Source organism: Sceloporus occidentalis, unplaced genomic scaffold (assembly GCF_023333645.1).
Source record: "Sceloporus occidentalis isolate IW3139 unplaced genomic scaffold, rSceOcc1.0.p SCAF_6, whole genome shotgun sequence".
NCBI lineage: Eukaryota > Metazoa > Chordata > Lepidosauria > Squamata > Phrynosomatidae > Sceloporus > Sceloporus occidentalis.
In genome coordinates, this window is record NW_028316986.1 from 49,915,613 (window position 1) to 49,931,432 (window position 15,820).

General features: G+C 36.8%; 1 protein-coding gene across 3 annotated transcripts in view; it reads left to right on the forward strand.

Moving 5' to 3' along the window:
* KIF6 (kinesin family member 6) overlaps positions 1 to 15,820 on the forward strand; it is a 248,852-nt gene that overhangs the window by 161,474 nt on the left and 71,558 nt on the right. The gene's annotated exons all lie outside the window — the stretch shown is intronic.

A 15,820-nucleotide genomic window follows, 5' to 3' on the forward strand; every position in this document is an offset into this window, starting at 1 on the left:
TATTACAGCCTCAGTTTAATCATCTTGGCTTCCAGGGAGAGTTCAGGATTGACCTGTTCTAGGATCCATTTGTTTGTCTTTTTGGTTGCCCATGGTATTCTCAGCACTCTTCTCCTGCACCATCTGCCATGCTTGGTGATGGGGAATACAGTTGATTGGGTGATTCTAACTTTGGTGTTTAGTTGTATATCTTTATTCTTTAGAATCTTGTCTAGTTCTTTCATCACTGCCCTTCCCATTCCTAGCCTTCTTATTTCTTGACTGCAATCTCCATTCTGATCAGTGTTTGATCCAAAGTGTGGGAAATATTTAACCATTTCCATTTCCTTATTGACTAGGTTGAATTTATGTAGACCCTCTGTGGTCATTATTGTTGTTTTCTTTATGTTTATCAGCAATCCTCCCTTTGCACTTTCTTCCTTGACCTTCATTAGTAATTGTTCCCAGTCCATGATATTTGCTGCTAGTAAAACATGATGTTGACCACATATCTCAAATTGTTGATGATCCTTATTTCTATCTTTATCTGTATTAATAATACAGACAGCCAATAATGTGTTGTAGTTTGACTATTGAACTAGGACTCTGGCAAACCAGAGGTCAAATCCTCATTCAGCCATAGAAATCCACTGGGTGACCATGGGAAAATCACACTCTCTCAGCCTCAGAAAAAGGCCATGGCAAACCTTCGTTTGCTCCATGCTAAGCTTGGTTTAGGGTTGCTACTGTTGGAAACAAGTTAAAGGCACATGACAAGGCAATTATGACTTTTTGTTGGAAGAGTACTTAGAAATTCTTGACCACAAAATATCAAAATAAATCTTATTAATTACAAGCCATGGAAGGTATAAAACATTATTTAGCTAACTACTATCTTTAACCTGGAGAATGAAAATTGAGGAGCACAGTAATCACTGGTGTCTTTAAAATGGGATCTGGTGATGACATCTCTGTTGCAAAGTTCAAAGAGGCTTTCCTCCCCACCCCTATTCTGTCTTCCTTAATTCTTGCTAGCTCCTGAGTTTTGCCAAATAAAATAAAGCAAAATGCACTTCTACTTTTAACACTGTAGCTTGCCAACTGTGATGGGTAGTGTCCTGGGCTGGAATGTGGACAACTAAGATTCATATCCTTTTTCATATGATTTATACCCCCCCCCCCCCCCGGATAGAAATAACTATAGACCAGTCTCGTTGTTGGCATTCTTGAGCAAGATGATCGAGGGGGTGGTTGCCAATCAACTACAGGCAATCTTGGATGAAACCGATTATCTGGACCCATTTCAAACCAGCTTCAGGGCAGGATACAGAGTTGAGACAGCCATGATCACCTTAGTCGATGATCTCTGTCTGGGCATTGACAGAGGAAATGTGACCCTGTTGGTGCTCTTGGATTTCTCAGCAGCCTTCGATACCATAGACCATAGCATCCTTTGGAACGCCTGAGAGAGTTGGGTATCGGAGGCACTGTTCTACAGTGGTTCCGGTCCTTCCTCTCGATTTCAGATGGTGACGCTGGGAGACAGTTGCTCTTCTAAAAGAGAGCTAAAATTTGGTGTCCCCCAGGGACATCCTGTCTCCCATGCTGTTTAACATTTACATGAAGCCACTGGGCGAGATCATCCGGAGACATGGGGCAGGGTGTTAGTATGCTGATGACACCCCAAATATATTTCTCTATGTCTCGGACTGATACAGTGACTAAGGATGGCATCTTCCCTCTGAATGCCTGTCTTGGGGTGGTAATGGACTGGATGAGGGAAAACCGACTCCAGCTGAATCCAGGTAAGACGGAGGTACTCATTATAGGAAACCTGAGCCTGGGTATGGAGTTATGTCAGCCAGTTCTGGATGAGGTCACACTTCCCCTGAAAGACTCTATCTGCAGCTTGGGGGTGCTCCTTAACTTATCTCTTCACCTGACAGCTCAGGTGGATGTGACAGGAGCACTTGTTATCAGCTTCTTCTGATACACCAGCTGCGCCTCTTCCTGGAACTGGGAGTAGTACATGAAACAGTAGTACATGCGCTGGTCACCTCTTGATTGGACTTCTGTAATACGTTCTACATGGGGCTACCCTTGTGCCAAGTTCAAAATTTCAACTTGTACAAAATATAGCCAGGTGAATTACAGGTACTTCTCATAATGATCACATAACAATGGTTTTGAAATCCCTTCACTGGCTGCCAGTTAGTTTCCGGGCAAGGTACAAGGTGTTGGTGATTATCTTTAAAGCCCTATATGGCTTGGGTCTGGAATACTTAAGGGAACGCCTTCTTCCGTACTCTCCATCCCGCACTCTAAGGTCATCGGGGAAGAATCTACTTCAGCCAATAAAATCTAGACTAACCTCAGTTATCCAGAGGGCCTTCTCTACTGCTGCTCCGAAGCTATGGAATGACCTGCCAAAGGAGATCCACCACATTTCTACTCTTACAGCCTTTAAGAAGGCTCTTAAGATGGATCTCTTCCGGCAGGCCTTCCCTACCTAGTTCCACTCCCCGTTTACTATTACTTATGTCGTTCTGTCCACCAATTCTTTTCTTAAATTTAATGAGAAGAATTAAATTAAAATTAATTAAAATAAAATTCTTGCCTCAAGAAGAAGAACCCTCCCTCCATACCTACTGTCATCATCAGACCTGGGAGGGAGTGAAAAAGACAGGCCCAGTTCCATCAGGTCTAGCTGTGAATTCTGTGACTTATGTCACTCTCTTTTATCTTATCTTATTGTATTTTATTTTATTGTATTCTCTGTATTTTTATTGCTGTAACCCATCTGGATTCCTTGTGAATGGATGGGCTATAAATTATTATTATTATTATTCATCTGTGAAGCATACAGATAGCTTTAGATGAATTGCTTTACATCATATGAGTGTTGGGAAGATACTCTTAGCATTTTGGTAAGATAGAAAGCAAATAAAATGAATTTTCATCATACCATTACCATAATCTGTCCACATCAAATGAAGTGGCTTTTTTTGTGTGTGTGTGTGTGTGGCATTCAGTCTGTGGAATGGCCATCTCAAAGAAGTTTGTCTGGTGCCTCAATTTTTTCAGCACATGGTCACAAGAATGCAGTCTTTGCTGTCTGCGTTCCCCTCATTGATCCCCCATCTTTATTGCTAAGATTTTACATGTTATCTGAGGGCCCGAACAGACAGGCCAAAATAAAGCTGCTTCGGGTCACTTTGGAGGTATGCTGTTTAAATGACACATGCATCCTAAGAGACCAGAAGCTGTATTCTACTCCTTAGGACTAGAACGTGGCTTTGGCATGGCATCTGGCCCCTTAGGATGTGTGTCTCATTTAAACAGCATACCTCCAAAGTGACCTGAAGCAGCTTTATTTTGGCCTGTCTGTTCAGGCCCTTATTTTCAATTATTTCTTTCAATGCTAGTACCATATTTATTTATATAATACCCAAGTCTAAAGCAGGGTTGTTTGGGGGTTTCTTCAACTGAACCAAGAAAACTGTACAACAGACAAACAGGAACATTCCACTGAGCGTGACTAGTTTTTACTACTTAGTACTCGGTGAATCATTCATTATACCTTACTTGGTAACTAACTTGCCATAATTATACTAGAAAACCAGATTGCAGGAATTATAGGCATCTGTGGCCTACAGTTATACACTTAATTTACTTTTATTGTTGTTTTGGTTTTATTCAAGCATTCCTGGCTGCCCCAATGTGCACAATCAAGGCCAGATACTTCAGTATCAGTTTCTATTTTTCCAGCCAACACTTAATAATATAAAACTCTCCACCACAAAGGTCAGTGGAGGACCTTTTGGTAAGCCACTTGGTGCAATGTGGCATCTATTTTACCAGTCTTGATTATTTATAGAGGTAGTGACAGACAACTGTTGCTGTAGCTTGAACATCTGTTACGTATACTATATTATTGCAGTTTTCCATAGTAGTAACCATTTTTTTACAATACTGCAGCTCCTTCCGATATGATCTACTTCAGCTACTTCCCAAAGAGATACTTTCAAGATTGTCTTCATTGCTGGATATTTTGCTTCTTATTGAAATGTCAGAAATGGAAAAAATAGCATTTTAAAACATTAAAAACTGAGGTCAATTGCAGCGTGAGAATTAACTGCTGCTCCACAAGATCCCTTTCATTTTTATCTATTGCTGTTCCACAGATCAGAGAATTCAGTGGTAATGTGTGAATACATCACTGCTGATAATACTTTACAGAACACTTATCATTTGCAAACTGTAATTGTTGTTCCCATTTTAGATATAAGGAACTCAGGCTCGGTACATACCTGCCTGAAGGTCCGGGCTGGCGGCAGTGTTTTTTCCTCCACAGGGAAGCCACACCCGCCAAACTGCGCGGATTCCCCATGGAGGAAAATGAACCTGTGAAAAGCGGCTTCTTTTTATGCTGCGGTGGCGGCGTAACAAGTGCGCCACTGGTGCACTGTGATGCACTGGTTACGCAAGCACTGTGCGGCATTGTGCATATGCCGCATGGCACTTGCGTAACAATGGCGGCACCCATGTATACAGGGTGCCGCCATTGTGATGCCCTTGTCACGTGCTAGGATTGAGGGGCGTGTGGGCGGAGCACCCCGAGACAACCCTAGCATGTGACGAGAGGTCACAAAGGGCAGGTCTGTACTGGCCCTCAGATATGATTATGAATGTGGAAAGACTAGAACAGAGAAACCCTGCACCAGTAATCTAATAGTCTATCCACTAGACCCAAAGGCTTGAAAGGAAATTTGATTTTTAAACCTTAACACCTAGTTTTATGTGTTGGGGCGTGGAAAGACGCACTGTGTCCACCATGACCACCTGCAGAGTTGAACCACGTCAACAGTGCGCCAGGGAGAAGGAATCTGAAGAGATGTCTGCAAAGGTATTCAGGCCAAGAAGGAAAAATATTTCTTCACCACTGCAAAACGGCCTTGAGTTCCCGGCTTGAGGAATAACGACAAGAGCACTTCAAGTCTTCACTCTACATGAGGGCTTTAATAAATAAGTTACTTCTTCAACCAAACAAACATAACAACAAAACAGAGAGGCAGTTACTCTAACACCAACTGTCATAACTGACACTCTCTCTCAGAAGGACACTGACAGCATCAACATTCCATAATGCAAGTGTCAACTGTCAAATCCCAACTGTCAACATTCCAACTGCCACTGGACCTGTAATAGGTTCCGCCACAGCTCCACTTTGTGGTCACATACATGTCATTTCCTAACATTATGGTCATTGGAACAGAGTCTAGATAGTGATAAAGAACCCCTGGGGGAGAAAGTGTCTGTTCAGCCTTTTAGGAATTAGATCATATATTATGCTGTTCTTCTAAATCATATGTGGGAATAACTGAAGAACAGATTTTTGAGCAAGATTGTAAAAATCATAGTTTGTCATGATATCCAGCTCTTTAAATCATGGTCTAGGTTTTACTCTGTGTACACAAGTGGTTACTGGGCAAAGATCAGCTAATAATAGTAATATGAGGGCAATACTGTTCTAGTGATCTTGTGGCCTAAAATGTCTGTATGCATGATGATGATCAGTCTTTAGACACTTCACAGCTCATTGCTGTATTTAGAATGTCTGGATATGGAAGAACTTGGGAATTCTTTTGGCCTAATTTACTTAGTGAGATGACTGCAGTTACTTTTTTCCGACTGAGGATAGCAGTGTAGTTATAACAAGCTCTGCACAGGCTGCCTTCAAAAACTGTTCAGAAGCTGTTACTGGTGACAATATTGTGGCCTAGCAAGGCATTGTATTACCTTTTCTGTAACTTTCTGTAACCTTCTCAGGCACACAGCTGGAGAGGATTTTGACTTAAATATCTTGAGTGACATAGGCAAATTTACACTCCTCTGTATATCTGGTCTTGAAAAGATGTTGGCAACATTACCTCCCCCTTGTTCCATGAACCCTTAAAAAACAAGGATATGAACATAGGCTTGGGGAATCCTCTTCCCTTGGAGATGTTTTTTTTTAAGTCCAAGTTGGATTTCTTCGTCAGAAATAGGTAAAGGTTTGATTAATTTTAAAAGGAGATGTTTTGATTGTGTATTCCTGCAGGGAGGGGGTTGGATTGATTGTCCCCTGTGTTCTCTTCCATCTCTATAATTCTGTTATTCTAGATGATGATGATGATATTATGATATTATGTTATAAATATATAATTAATTATATTAATATAGAGTAAGGCCTAGTAAATCAGTTAAGCTCTTGTCATTAGTATTGATTAGATCAGTTACACATACAAAACATAGAACAGTAGGCTGTCAGGCTTTAATAAAGATGGCTAGTGTATTGCTGCAGATGGTGTTTTCTATGCTGATTAAAACAACCTTTCCAACAGGAAAAATGGTTTCAACTGATATTTCAAAGCTCCTAAAGAAGCAGCTGTTTCTTTTATTGAGTTCAAAAGTCAGTCAGTGATACTGAAAGGAGGACAAACCTATGTGAGAGAAGCAGCTTTTCATTTCAAGTAGGTCTCCCTAAAGTAATGACACAGGGCTTTGCCACTTTTACTTATTTAAGGATTGTGGATTATTCACACAAGATAAAAAGGCACTACAGCTAAGAAGTACTGTAATACAACTGCAAATGCCATTCTCATTTGTCATCATACATTGTATTAGTAGCATCAGTAGAGAAAATAATGTAGACACTTCACTGTCTAGAAATGTTGTATATTTTTCTAGAAGATTGCATTAAACACAGACTCTGTGTTTTTTTATCTCATATCTTTATTAATTTTAAAATAATTATACAAAAAATTTCCATTACAACCTTTACATACTTCCTTCGATTAATTTTGTGTCTTAATTTTTGCCTTATTATTTCATTTGACTCTAGCTCTCTCTTATACATCGTTTCTCTAAGACCCGAGAAATGCCTAAATTATAGAAGCTGTGTAAACCAAGAAATAATTATGTCCTTCTCTGTCTTATATCTAGCAAAAATTTTGTTGTATTTTTTTCACCTGAATCACTATTTATAGAAAATAAAATTATTGCAATGTTGCACTTAAGTTGACAGCTAAAATCTAAACCCACTCTTCGCAATGATGTATTTTCTTATCTTGTATCTCTTTCCCTAATCTAGTTCACTTATCTATGTTGCTTTCACAATTTTCCGTTATAGGAAATTCACATTAAGCTTTCTTATAATTTTAGTAACCTATAGAGTATTTTATTTAAACAAATTTTAATGTATTCTTCCCCTTGATATTTAAATCACAACATTTAAAAAATATTTTTTTTATCCCATTCATTTTCAAATTCCAACATGTCCTTATCTTTAATTTCATGAGAAAATCTGTCCATCTCTTTCATATCAGGTAGTTTAAGAAGCCAGTCATCAATCTGTGGTGTTTCTTCAGATTTCCAATTTTTCGCGATTAATAATCTGGCCGCTGTCACCAGGTGTAAAATAATTCTCCAGATTTTCTTTTCAATATTGCATTCCATAAGTGTTGTCATGTTAAGTAAATAAATTTCTGGTTTCATCAAGAATTTAACTTTATAGATCTTTTGTATTATTTCATGTATTTTCTTCCAGAATGCTTTTATTTTGGTACAGGACCACCACATATGGTACATTGTCCCCCTTGTTTGCTTACATCTCCAACATTTATCATCTTTTAATTTATATATCTGTTTCAACCTCACTGGAGTATAGTACCATCTGTTTGCAATTTTCATGAAGTTTTCTTTTAGGTCTTGTGCCGCAGTAAATTTATTCGTTCTTTCCCATACTTTCCCCCAATTCTCCAACAAAACTGGGTGTCCAAAATCCTGGGCCCATCTGTTCATCGAATCTTTTATGAGTTCTGCTTCTGTTTCTCTTTCAAATACTATTTTGTATATTTGGGCTATTTTCTTTTTGTCCTTATTCCAGATTACATTGTCGATATCATTCAATTGTTCTTCTATACCTTCATTCCTTATGTCTTCTTTATATTTATTTAGTATCTGTAAATATTTAAACCAATGCAGTTTTGTTTCTCCCTCACTGATCTCTTCAAGGCTCTTAATCTTTATGTTTCCTTGTGGGTCCTTCAACATCAAATCTTTATAAGTGAGCCAGTGTTGATTTTCTTCCCATCTGCCAAATAGTCCTTCTTGGGCAGATGTCCATAAAGGTAATCTTGAATAGAACTTTTTTCTAATTTTTGTCCAAGTACAAAATAATGCCGTCCTAATGGGGTGGAAATTGAATGCCTTATTGACTTGAAATTTTTGGTAGCATAAATAGCCGTGCCAGCCATAACGTAAGTCTGATCCTTCAAGTTCATTGTTTTGTTTTCTAACTTTATCCATTCTTGTACCCAAATAAGGTGCGATGCATATAAATATAATTTCAGGTCTGGCACAGCCCATCCTCCCCTCACTTTAGCATCCAGAAGTGTGTCCCACTTTATCCTAGCTTTTTTCCCTTTCCATATGAATTTTTTCAATTCTTTATTCCAATTAATTACAATCTTCTCATCGCATATAATAGGGACATTGATAAAGAGAAACATAATCTTTGGGAGGATCATCATCTTTGACGCTGCAGTTCTATCTAATATGGACCACTCCATATTATTCCAGCTTAATAAGTCTCTTTGAATTCCTAACCACATTTTTTGTAATTATTTTCAAACAGATTAATGTTGTTATTCGTAATCCACACTCCTAAATATTTTATTTTCTTTTGGATTTTACATCTTGACCTAAGCATTAGTAGATCCTTTTCTTTCTTTGTCAAATTTTTAGTTAACATATTTGTTTTCCCTTTGCTGATCTTTAATCCTGATACATTGCCAAATGCATTTAGTTCCTCCATCAAAAAGTCTATATTACTAAGCAGATCTTCAAGTATTACCACCATGTCATTGGCGAAAACTTTAATTTTATGTTCATGGCCTTTGATATGAGTTCCTCTTATAGCTTTATTTCCTCTGATAGCATTACTCAGCACTTCCATTAATGCAATGAAAATCAGAGGTGACAGAGGACAACCCTGTCTTGTCCCCTTGGTGATTTGTAGTTCCCTTGTTTTGCTGTTTTGCTGTTATTTATCAAAAGATGTGCTTATTGTTTCTTGTATATCTCCCTAAGATGTGCCAGGAATTTCCCCCTATATTCATCCTTTTGAGAATTGATAACAAAAATTTCCATTTCACGTTATCAAAGGCCTTTTCAGTGTCGAGAAATAGTAAAGCCATTTTTTATCACTATGAACGTTATAGTATTCTAAGATGTTATATACCGTTCTCAAGTTATTTTTAATATATCTTCCTGGTAAAAAAACATTTTGATCTTCTTTTATTATTATAGCGAATACTGTTTTCAACCTGTTAGCCAGTAGGGTGGTATATATTTTATAGTCTATATTTAAGAGGGAGATTGGTCTGTAGTTAGAAACCAAAGTATTGTCTCTCCCCTCCTTTGGTATTACTGTAATAAAAGCCTTTTCCCACATTCCTGGAATTCCATCTCGAGTAATAGCATTCAGTAGCTTACATAGGGGGTCTGCCAATTCATTTGCGTAGTTTTTATAGAAAATTGCCGTATAGCCATCAGGGCCCAGTGCTTTTCCTTCTTTAAGAGTTGCTATTGTCTGCATTATTTCTTCTTTTGTAATGGGTTTATCAAGTTTCTCTTTCTGTATATATGTGATCTTAGATATCTCTTTTTACTTAGATAATTCTGTAGCATAATGTCCAGATTCTTTCCCTTCATTATATAATTCTTTATAGTAGTCATGAAATACTTGTTGGATCTTTTCTTGTTTTGTATAATATTTGCCTTTATCATGTATTTTCCCTATGAATTTTGAATTGTTTTTCTTTCTTATTCTATTTGCTAACCAACGTCCTACCTTGTTTGCATTTTCGAAATAATTAAATTTTGCTTTTTTTTCATTTCTTTGGCTATTTCCGTTGTTTGTTCTGTCTGCAATTGTTTTTGCAGTATCTTTATTTTGTTTTGTAATTTTTTATTGTTAGGTTCTTCTATAATTTTTTTCTTTCTTTTTTTAGCTCTTCTATGACTTTCCTTTCCCCCCCTTGATTATTCCTCCTGTCTTCTGTTGCTCTTTGTACTAAATGCCCTCTTATTACAGCTTTATATGTATCCCAGACAGTTTTGGGTAAAATTTTCTCTGTCGTATTTTCTCTAAAAAATAAATTGATTTCGTTCCTTAATTTCTCTTTATATTTTTCCTCTTTTAATAGTTTTTCATTTAGTCTCCAATCTATTGTCCTATTTTGTGATAGTTTTAAATGTAATTCTATCATGTTGTAATCTGAAAAGGTCCTTGGTAAAATTTCCATCTTTGCCACTATGTTTATCAGCGTTTTGTTTACCAACGCCAAAACACTCTGTGTTTTATATATATATTAGTTGTGGCAGACAGATTGTCAGTTGCCATAAATGCTGTGAAACCACTAAAGAAATGATGGGAAGAGAATAATTCTTGAATCCCTTCTAAGGTTCTCTGATATTTTCCTCACTGTATAGTAGTTTCAATACTTTACATTTCAAGATCTCCTCTCTTATCTCCCCTTATTCTTCATTTAGCCTTCAAGAAAGTTCATTTACTTTAGTCCTCTTTCACCTATGGCTAACTTTACTCTCATTCTTTCACATATACATTGAAGGAGAGATTTGAGGTCACAAGAAAGAAATCATATAGAATGAATCACAGGTGTCCTTACCTGCTATTAATATCCTGTTTGGAGTTTAGAGTCCTCTAGTCTTCTTTTTTTTAATCCACCTGGTATGTGAAACATCAGAAGTAATTTTTAATAAAATCTGTGGTTAGTGATATTGTCTCTATAAGATAACTGAAGTACACCCAAAGGAAGGCATGATTTGAAAGGAAGCAAAATAAGAAAGCCAGGATCTTGAAAAAACAATGCAGCTGTCCTGGTAAATAAGAAGATAAGCGGAAATAGTGAATGGACTAGATAGAATAAAAGGTTTGCATATTACATCAAGGCAATCAAAGCCATACATGGAAATGTGTGTTGCAAAACTTTATGATGCTATTGGAAAAAGAGAACAGGAAAGTTCCAGACTTCATTAAACTCTCTCTTTTGAACTCTTTGTATGCAATGACTGTGTAAAGGTTAGGAGCTGTTAGATTTGTTTGTAGGAAATTATTTTAAGCAGCTTCACACCAGTAATTACCATGTGATAGTTTAGCCTTGTTTTTCTTCTGGCCAGCTAGCCCACTTCACTGGTATGAATTCAGTCTTGGTGACTTGTGTCAACAAGTATTTAATTAGTACATTTTATTTATTTTTTAAATCCAGTTTTCTTTTATTCCTGATGGCATAGCACATTCTACTTAAAATTTAATCTGCCTTTCAAAATAACTGACAAGAGTTAATCAAGTTTCAAACATTAAGGCTGAATCAGATTAGTATATTACCATTCTGAGAACAGTACAGTTATTTAATAAAAGAATTATGTTCCAAATCTTACACAACAGGTAGCTTTTTCATAGAGCAACATTAAATGAAAGGAAAAAAACAGAAAGCATAATAGCAGCACTCCACCTTTAACATGAAGCTTGTTGTTGTATAAACTATGTGAGACAAGCAACATTGTGCATGTCACATTTCATAAGCCAGTGTCATACACCTTTCATAGCTGTCTACTGCATAAGAAAATCCTTAACGGACAGAGAGATGACATGGACATATTTCACATGTGTTTCCGTGTGTTTGGTAGTGATACTGGGTGGTAAAGGGAACCTCAAATAGTGTATTTTTTTTTAAAAAAAACCTCCAAATATTATATGTTGTCCATTCATTTATGTCCATGATGCCCTTTGAAAAGTGAGGGTAATAATACCTTTTTAGGATTGGTATTCAGAGAAGCGTTCACAGGCATTGCATAATTGTCACTTGCTTTTTGTTGTTCTTTTGTTGTCTGTTTTATTGAATCATTTCCTGTTTGCTATGTATTTTATATGTATTATCCTACTAGAAAGGCCCCTTCCCCACCACCTTTCCCTTCTCCTTTTGTGTCGTGTCTTTTTAGATTGTAAGCCTGAGGGCAGGGAACCGTCCAATTTAAAAAGATTGTATGTACAGCGCTGTGTAAATTTACAGTGCTTTATAAATAAAGGTTAATAATAATAATAAGAATAATAACAACAAGATGTTCTTCTAGCATCAAATAAAATATCAGTTCTAACTTTATATTGAGATTTCCTGCTTTTTTTAAAAAAATCCCCTCTTCCTACTAAAATCAGCATACTTCAAAGTATTGGCGCAAATTGTAGTATTATAGTGACTTTCCACTTTGTTGCAACAGTATGAGAAATCAGGCCCTGTATTGATTAGAAACATTGTGAACAGGACTGGTCCTCATAACACATGGCTACATTTAGGAAAGTTATTTTGTATGTGTGACCTATGAACATGCCTTGGCAGAACTGACAAAATTGCTTGAATAAAATACAAAGGTGGTGTTTTCCAACTTGATCAAACCTTAAATCATGCAGAATTAGCACCGTCAACACAGCTTTTGAGGGATATTACAATAGGAAAACTGTCTACAACATAAACTATTCTTATAGTATAAGGTCATCATTTCAGAACCTTAGCTGAGACAGAGTCAAGTTAGGTTTATTTAATTTCATTTTTGTGCTGCACTGGAAGTTATGAAATGGCTTAAAAGCCATGTGCAGTCATCTCCCGGAATTATACTGTGGTTTCACAACGAATGTAACTACTTTAGAAGAGAGATTATTTTAAAAGTTCATTACATTGGTTAAAACTTAGGAGTGCCATTTCATTGGTAATATAGTAGAATAAGGAGAAGCCCATGCAAATTCTTGATGAAGTTATAAAATGACTTACAATATGAATCCCATCCTCCAAAAAGTTCAGAATGATATACAGTACATCCATCCCTTTTGTTGCCCCATGTCTTTGTCAACGTGTGTGCACTCATGCCTGTTTACACCCAAAAAACGTGTTTGGCTCTTTAGCCTAGAACAGAAGGTTCTTACACTTTGATTCATGGATGGGTTTTGCAAGGTTCTATGAAGGTACCAAAATGATCCCCCCCCTTCAGTGTCCTTCCTGGTACTTTCAAAATTGCATTATAAGTCAGTTTTTTTTCTGGGCAAGAAATCCACAGCTTGCATCAAATGCTGAAGTGGTCCATGATGCCAAAAAGGTTAAGAACCATTGGTCTAGACTGGTGTATGTTTGCATTAGGTGGAGGGGAAATAATTCTTAAGTCACACGGCGTTTAGAATATATGATTTATTGCAAAAATATGTATATTCAGCATTTGAATGAGACTGGGCACTTTTTGGCTATGTATACAAGGTGATGCTGAAAATATATTGGCCCAAACAAGAAGGGAATGACCTAGAGTTATGAAACTTACATGATCTTCCAGATATTCACCCCTAAGGTCAGCATACTTGGCACATGAAGTTTCTTTAACCATTCCCAAAATAAAATAAAATAAAATAAAAAAGTCTGCTCACTAAAATACTGCTCTGCTGCTGCTATCACCTCTGAATCATTTGAAAATGTCTTTCCTTTCAAACTCTTTTTAATGTTCGAAAACAGAAAATAGTCAGATCGAGCAAAATCTGTATATTGTATTCACTTAGACCCCAAATTCTTCAAAACAAAATTGTGAGCAGGTACATTTACTTGCAAGTACTCAGCCAAGGTTATCACAGGATATCTCTAGTGTGAGGTGTCTAGTGTGTCAGCAATTGTTTTAGAATCCTGGCTTCCCAGAGTCATAGGCCAACACTCAAACCATTATACCTCAGTGGTACTCTTCAGAAGTGTCATAATTCTAAATTGATACCCACATTACTATACCTAACCAGAAGCAAGTAATGTGGTAGAACTTTTGGAATGTACTTCTTTTGGATTGGCTTCCTTCTGACAGCACAAATGGAAGGACCTCTGCAGGGAAGATGGAAACCTTTATAGCTGTAGTTGCATTGTCCAGATCTGCTACTAATCTCCTTTGCAAAACCAATAGAGACGGGCTCAATCATGACTAGCCCTGTGAACTTAAAAAGCAATGTCAATGGTTTGTTTTTTATTCTTTCTTGTCTGGTATGATAGAAAGCCAGAGACTCTAGGGTGAAATAGTGAAATTTTAAGGTTGCACTGGTGAATACAGATCTCTCATACCCCTTGCAAAATTCTGAAATTTTAAAAAATTTAATAAGACAGCATAATATTAAATATGCCAAAGTCCAATGTTGTCTGTCCATATCCAGTGCCAGTGGAATTGGGACTTCGTTCTTTCCCCCCTACAGCTCTCTAGAGCACCAAAATCATGCACCAGATGGTTTATCATCCCTTTGAAGAAGGTTTTTAGATCCACAGGAACTTATAAAAGGAAGGATGGGTTACTGATTCTGGCAAAGGAATTGTGACAGCAGACATACACCACCTGATCTTGGCTTTTTGTTTTTGTTTATCTAATGGATGTATATCTACTCTTACTTTTCACCATGTTCCTCTTTCTAAGTAACACAAAAATAATAAAGTTAAAAGCGGTGGGTAAAAAGTAGTCATTTAGAATAAACAAGGATAATGAATATTTTGAAAGGGGGGGGGGCTGTACATACACTAATGAGAGCATTCCACAAATACATTCCATAACATTCTAGACATTGAGGATCATCCTATAGATTATAGTGATTTAAATTTGTGCAACAATCTTCTATGAGATAGAACAGTATTTTCTATAGGAGGTTAGTTCTGAGATTGAGAGAGAATGGTTTCTATGATCACATTTGCTTTGAGAGTAAGTTTCATTATACTTAATGGTATGTACTGTTGAATAAATATGCACAGGGTTGTGCTGCTATGTGGACAGATTATGACAGAGACAATATTTGAACCAAAGATGAATACCTAATTTGCCACGTATTAACACTTAACCGTGATACTACACATAACCATGGTGCTTCACTAACCATCCATTTCAGATGAGGCAACCTTAGGTATATGGGCTTTCAACTTAAAGTCTCAGCATTATTTTAATATTATACAGATTATTGTTATAATAGTTATTTGGGTTGTAACCAAACTGTCCTTGGCTCATATAACCATTTTTAGTTATGGGGTTTGCCTCTTCTTGAAAGAAGGCAGTGAGTCTGTATAACTGTTATTTTTTATGCCATGCGAATATTTACAGATTGGACAATTCAAAAAGGAAGCTAGTGCCAAATAAAATGAAAGCAATTGTTTTTTCTACAAGTTACTAACTGAAAATATACCTATAATGTAAATCAGTGACCATGCTAATCTAACCAGTAAATTTCCAACAGAGAACAGAGTTATTGTCATCCATATTTTTCTCGTCTTACGTATTTTCATCTTCACCATTCCTTCTTGTTACATCTTCCATCAAAATGTGCACACTTCTTCTGTTAGTTTCATTTCTTTTCTATACCTTTCTGTGGCACATGTGTCCAGAAACTGAGGCCAAAACTACCAGATTTATCACGGTTCTAATGACAGCTAAGTGTATGCAGAATGAATTCCTCAATTCCCCCAAACTACTTTTTTGCCAGAACATATGGAGTTGCAGCACTCAACATTTTATTAGTACTGTTATCTCTAAATGAAGAATGACTTTTTTGATGGGAAAATATTTGATATCAACTGTGGGAATATTTTCACCAGCCTGTTTAGTAAAGCTTCAGAAAGTATAATTAGCTGGGGAGAGAGATGTTCCAAGTTCTAATTTAAGTTTTATCTAAGTTTCATTTAAACACTAGTTTGTCTGTAGTTCAAATAGTTGGGATCAAAAGGTACAT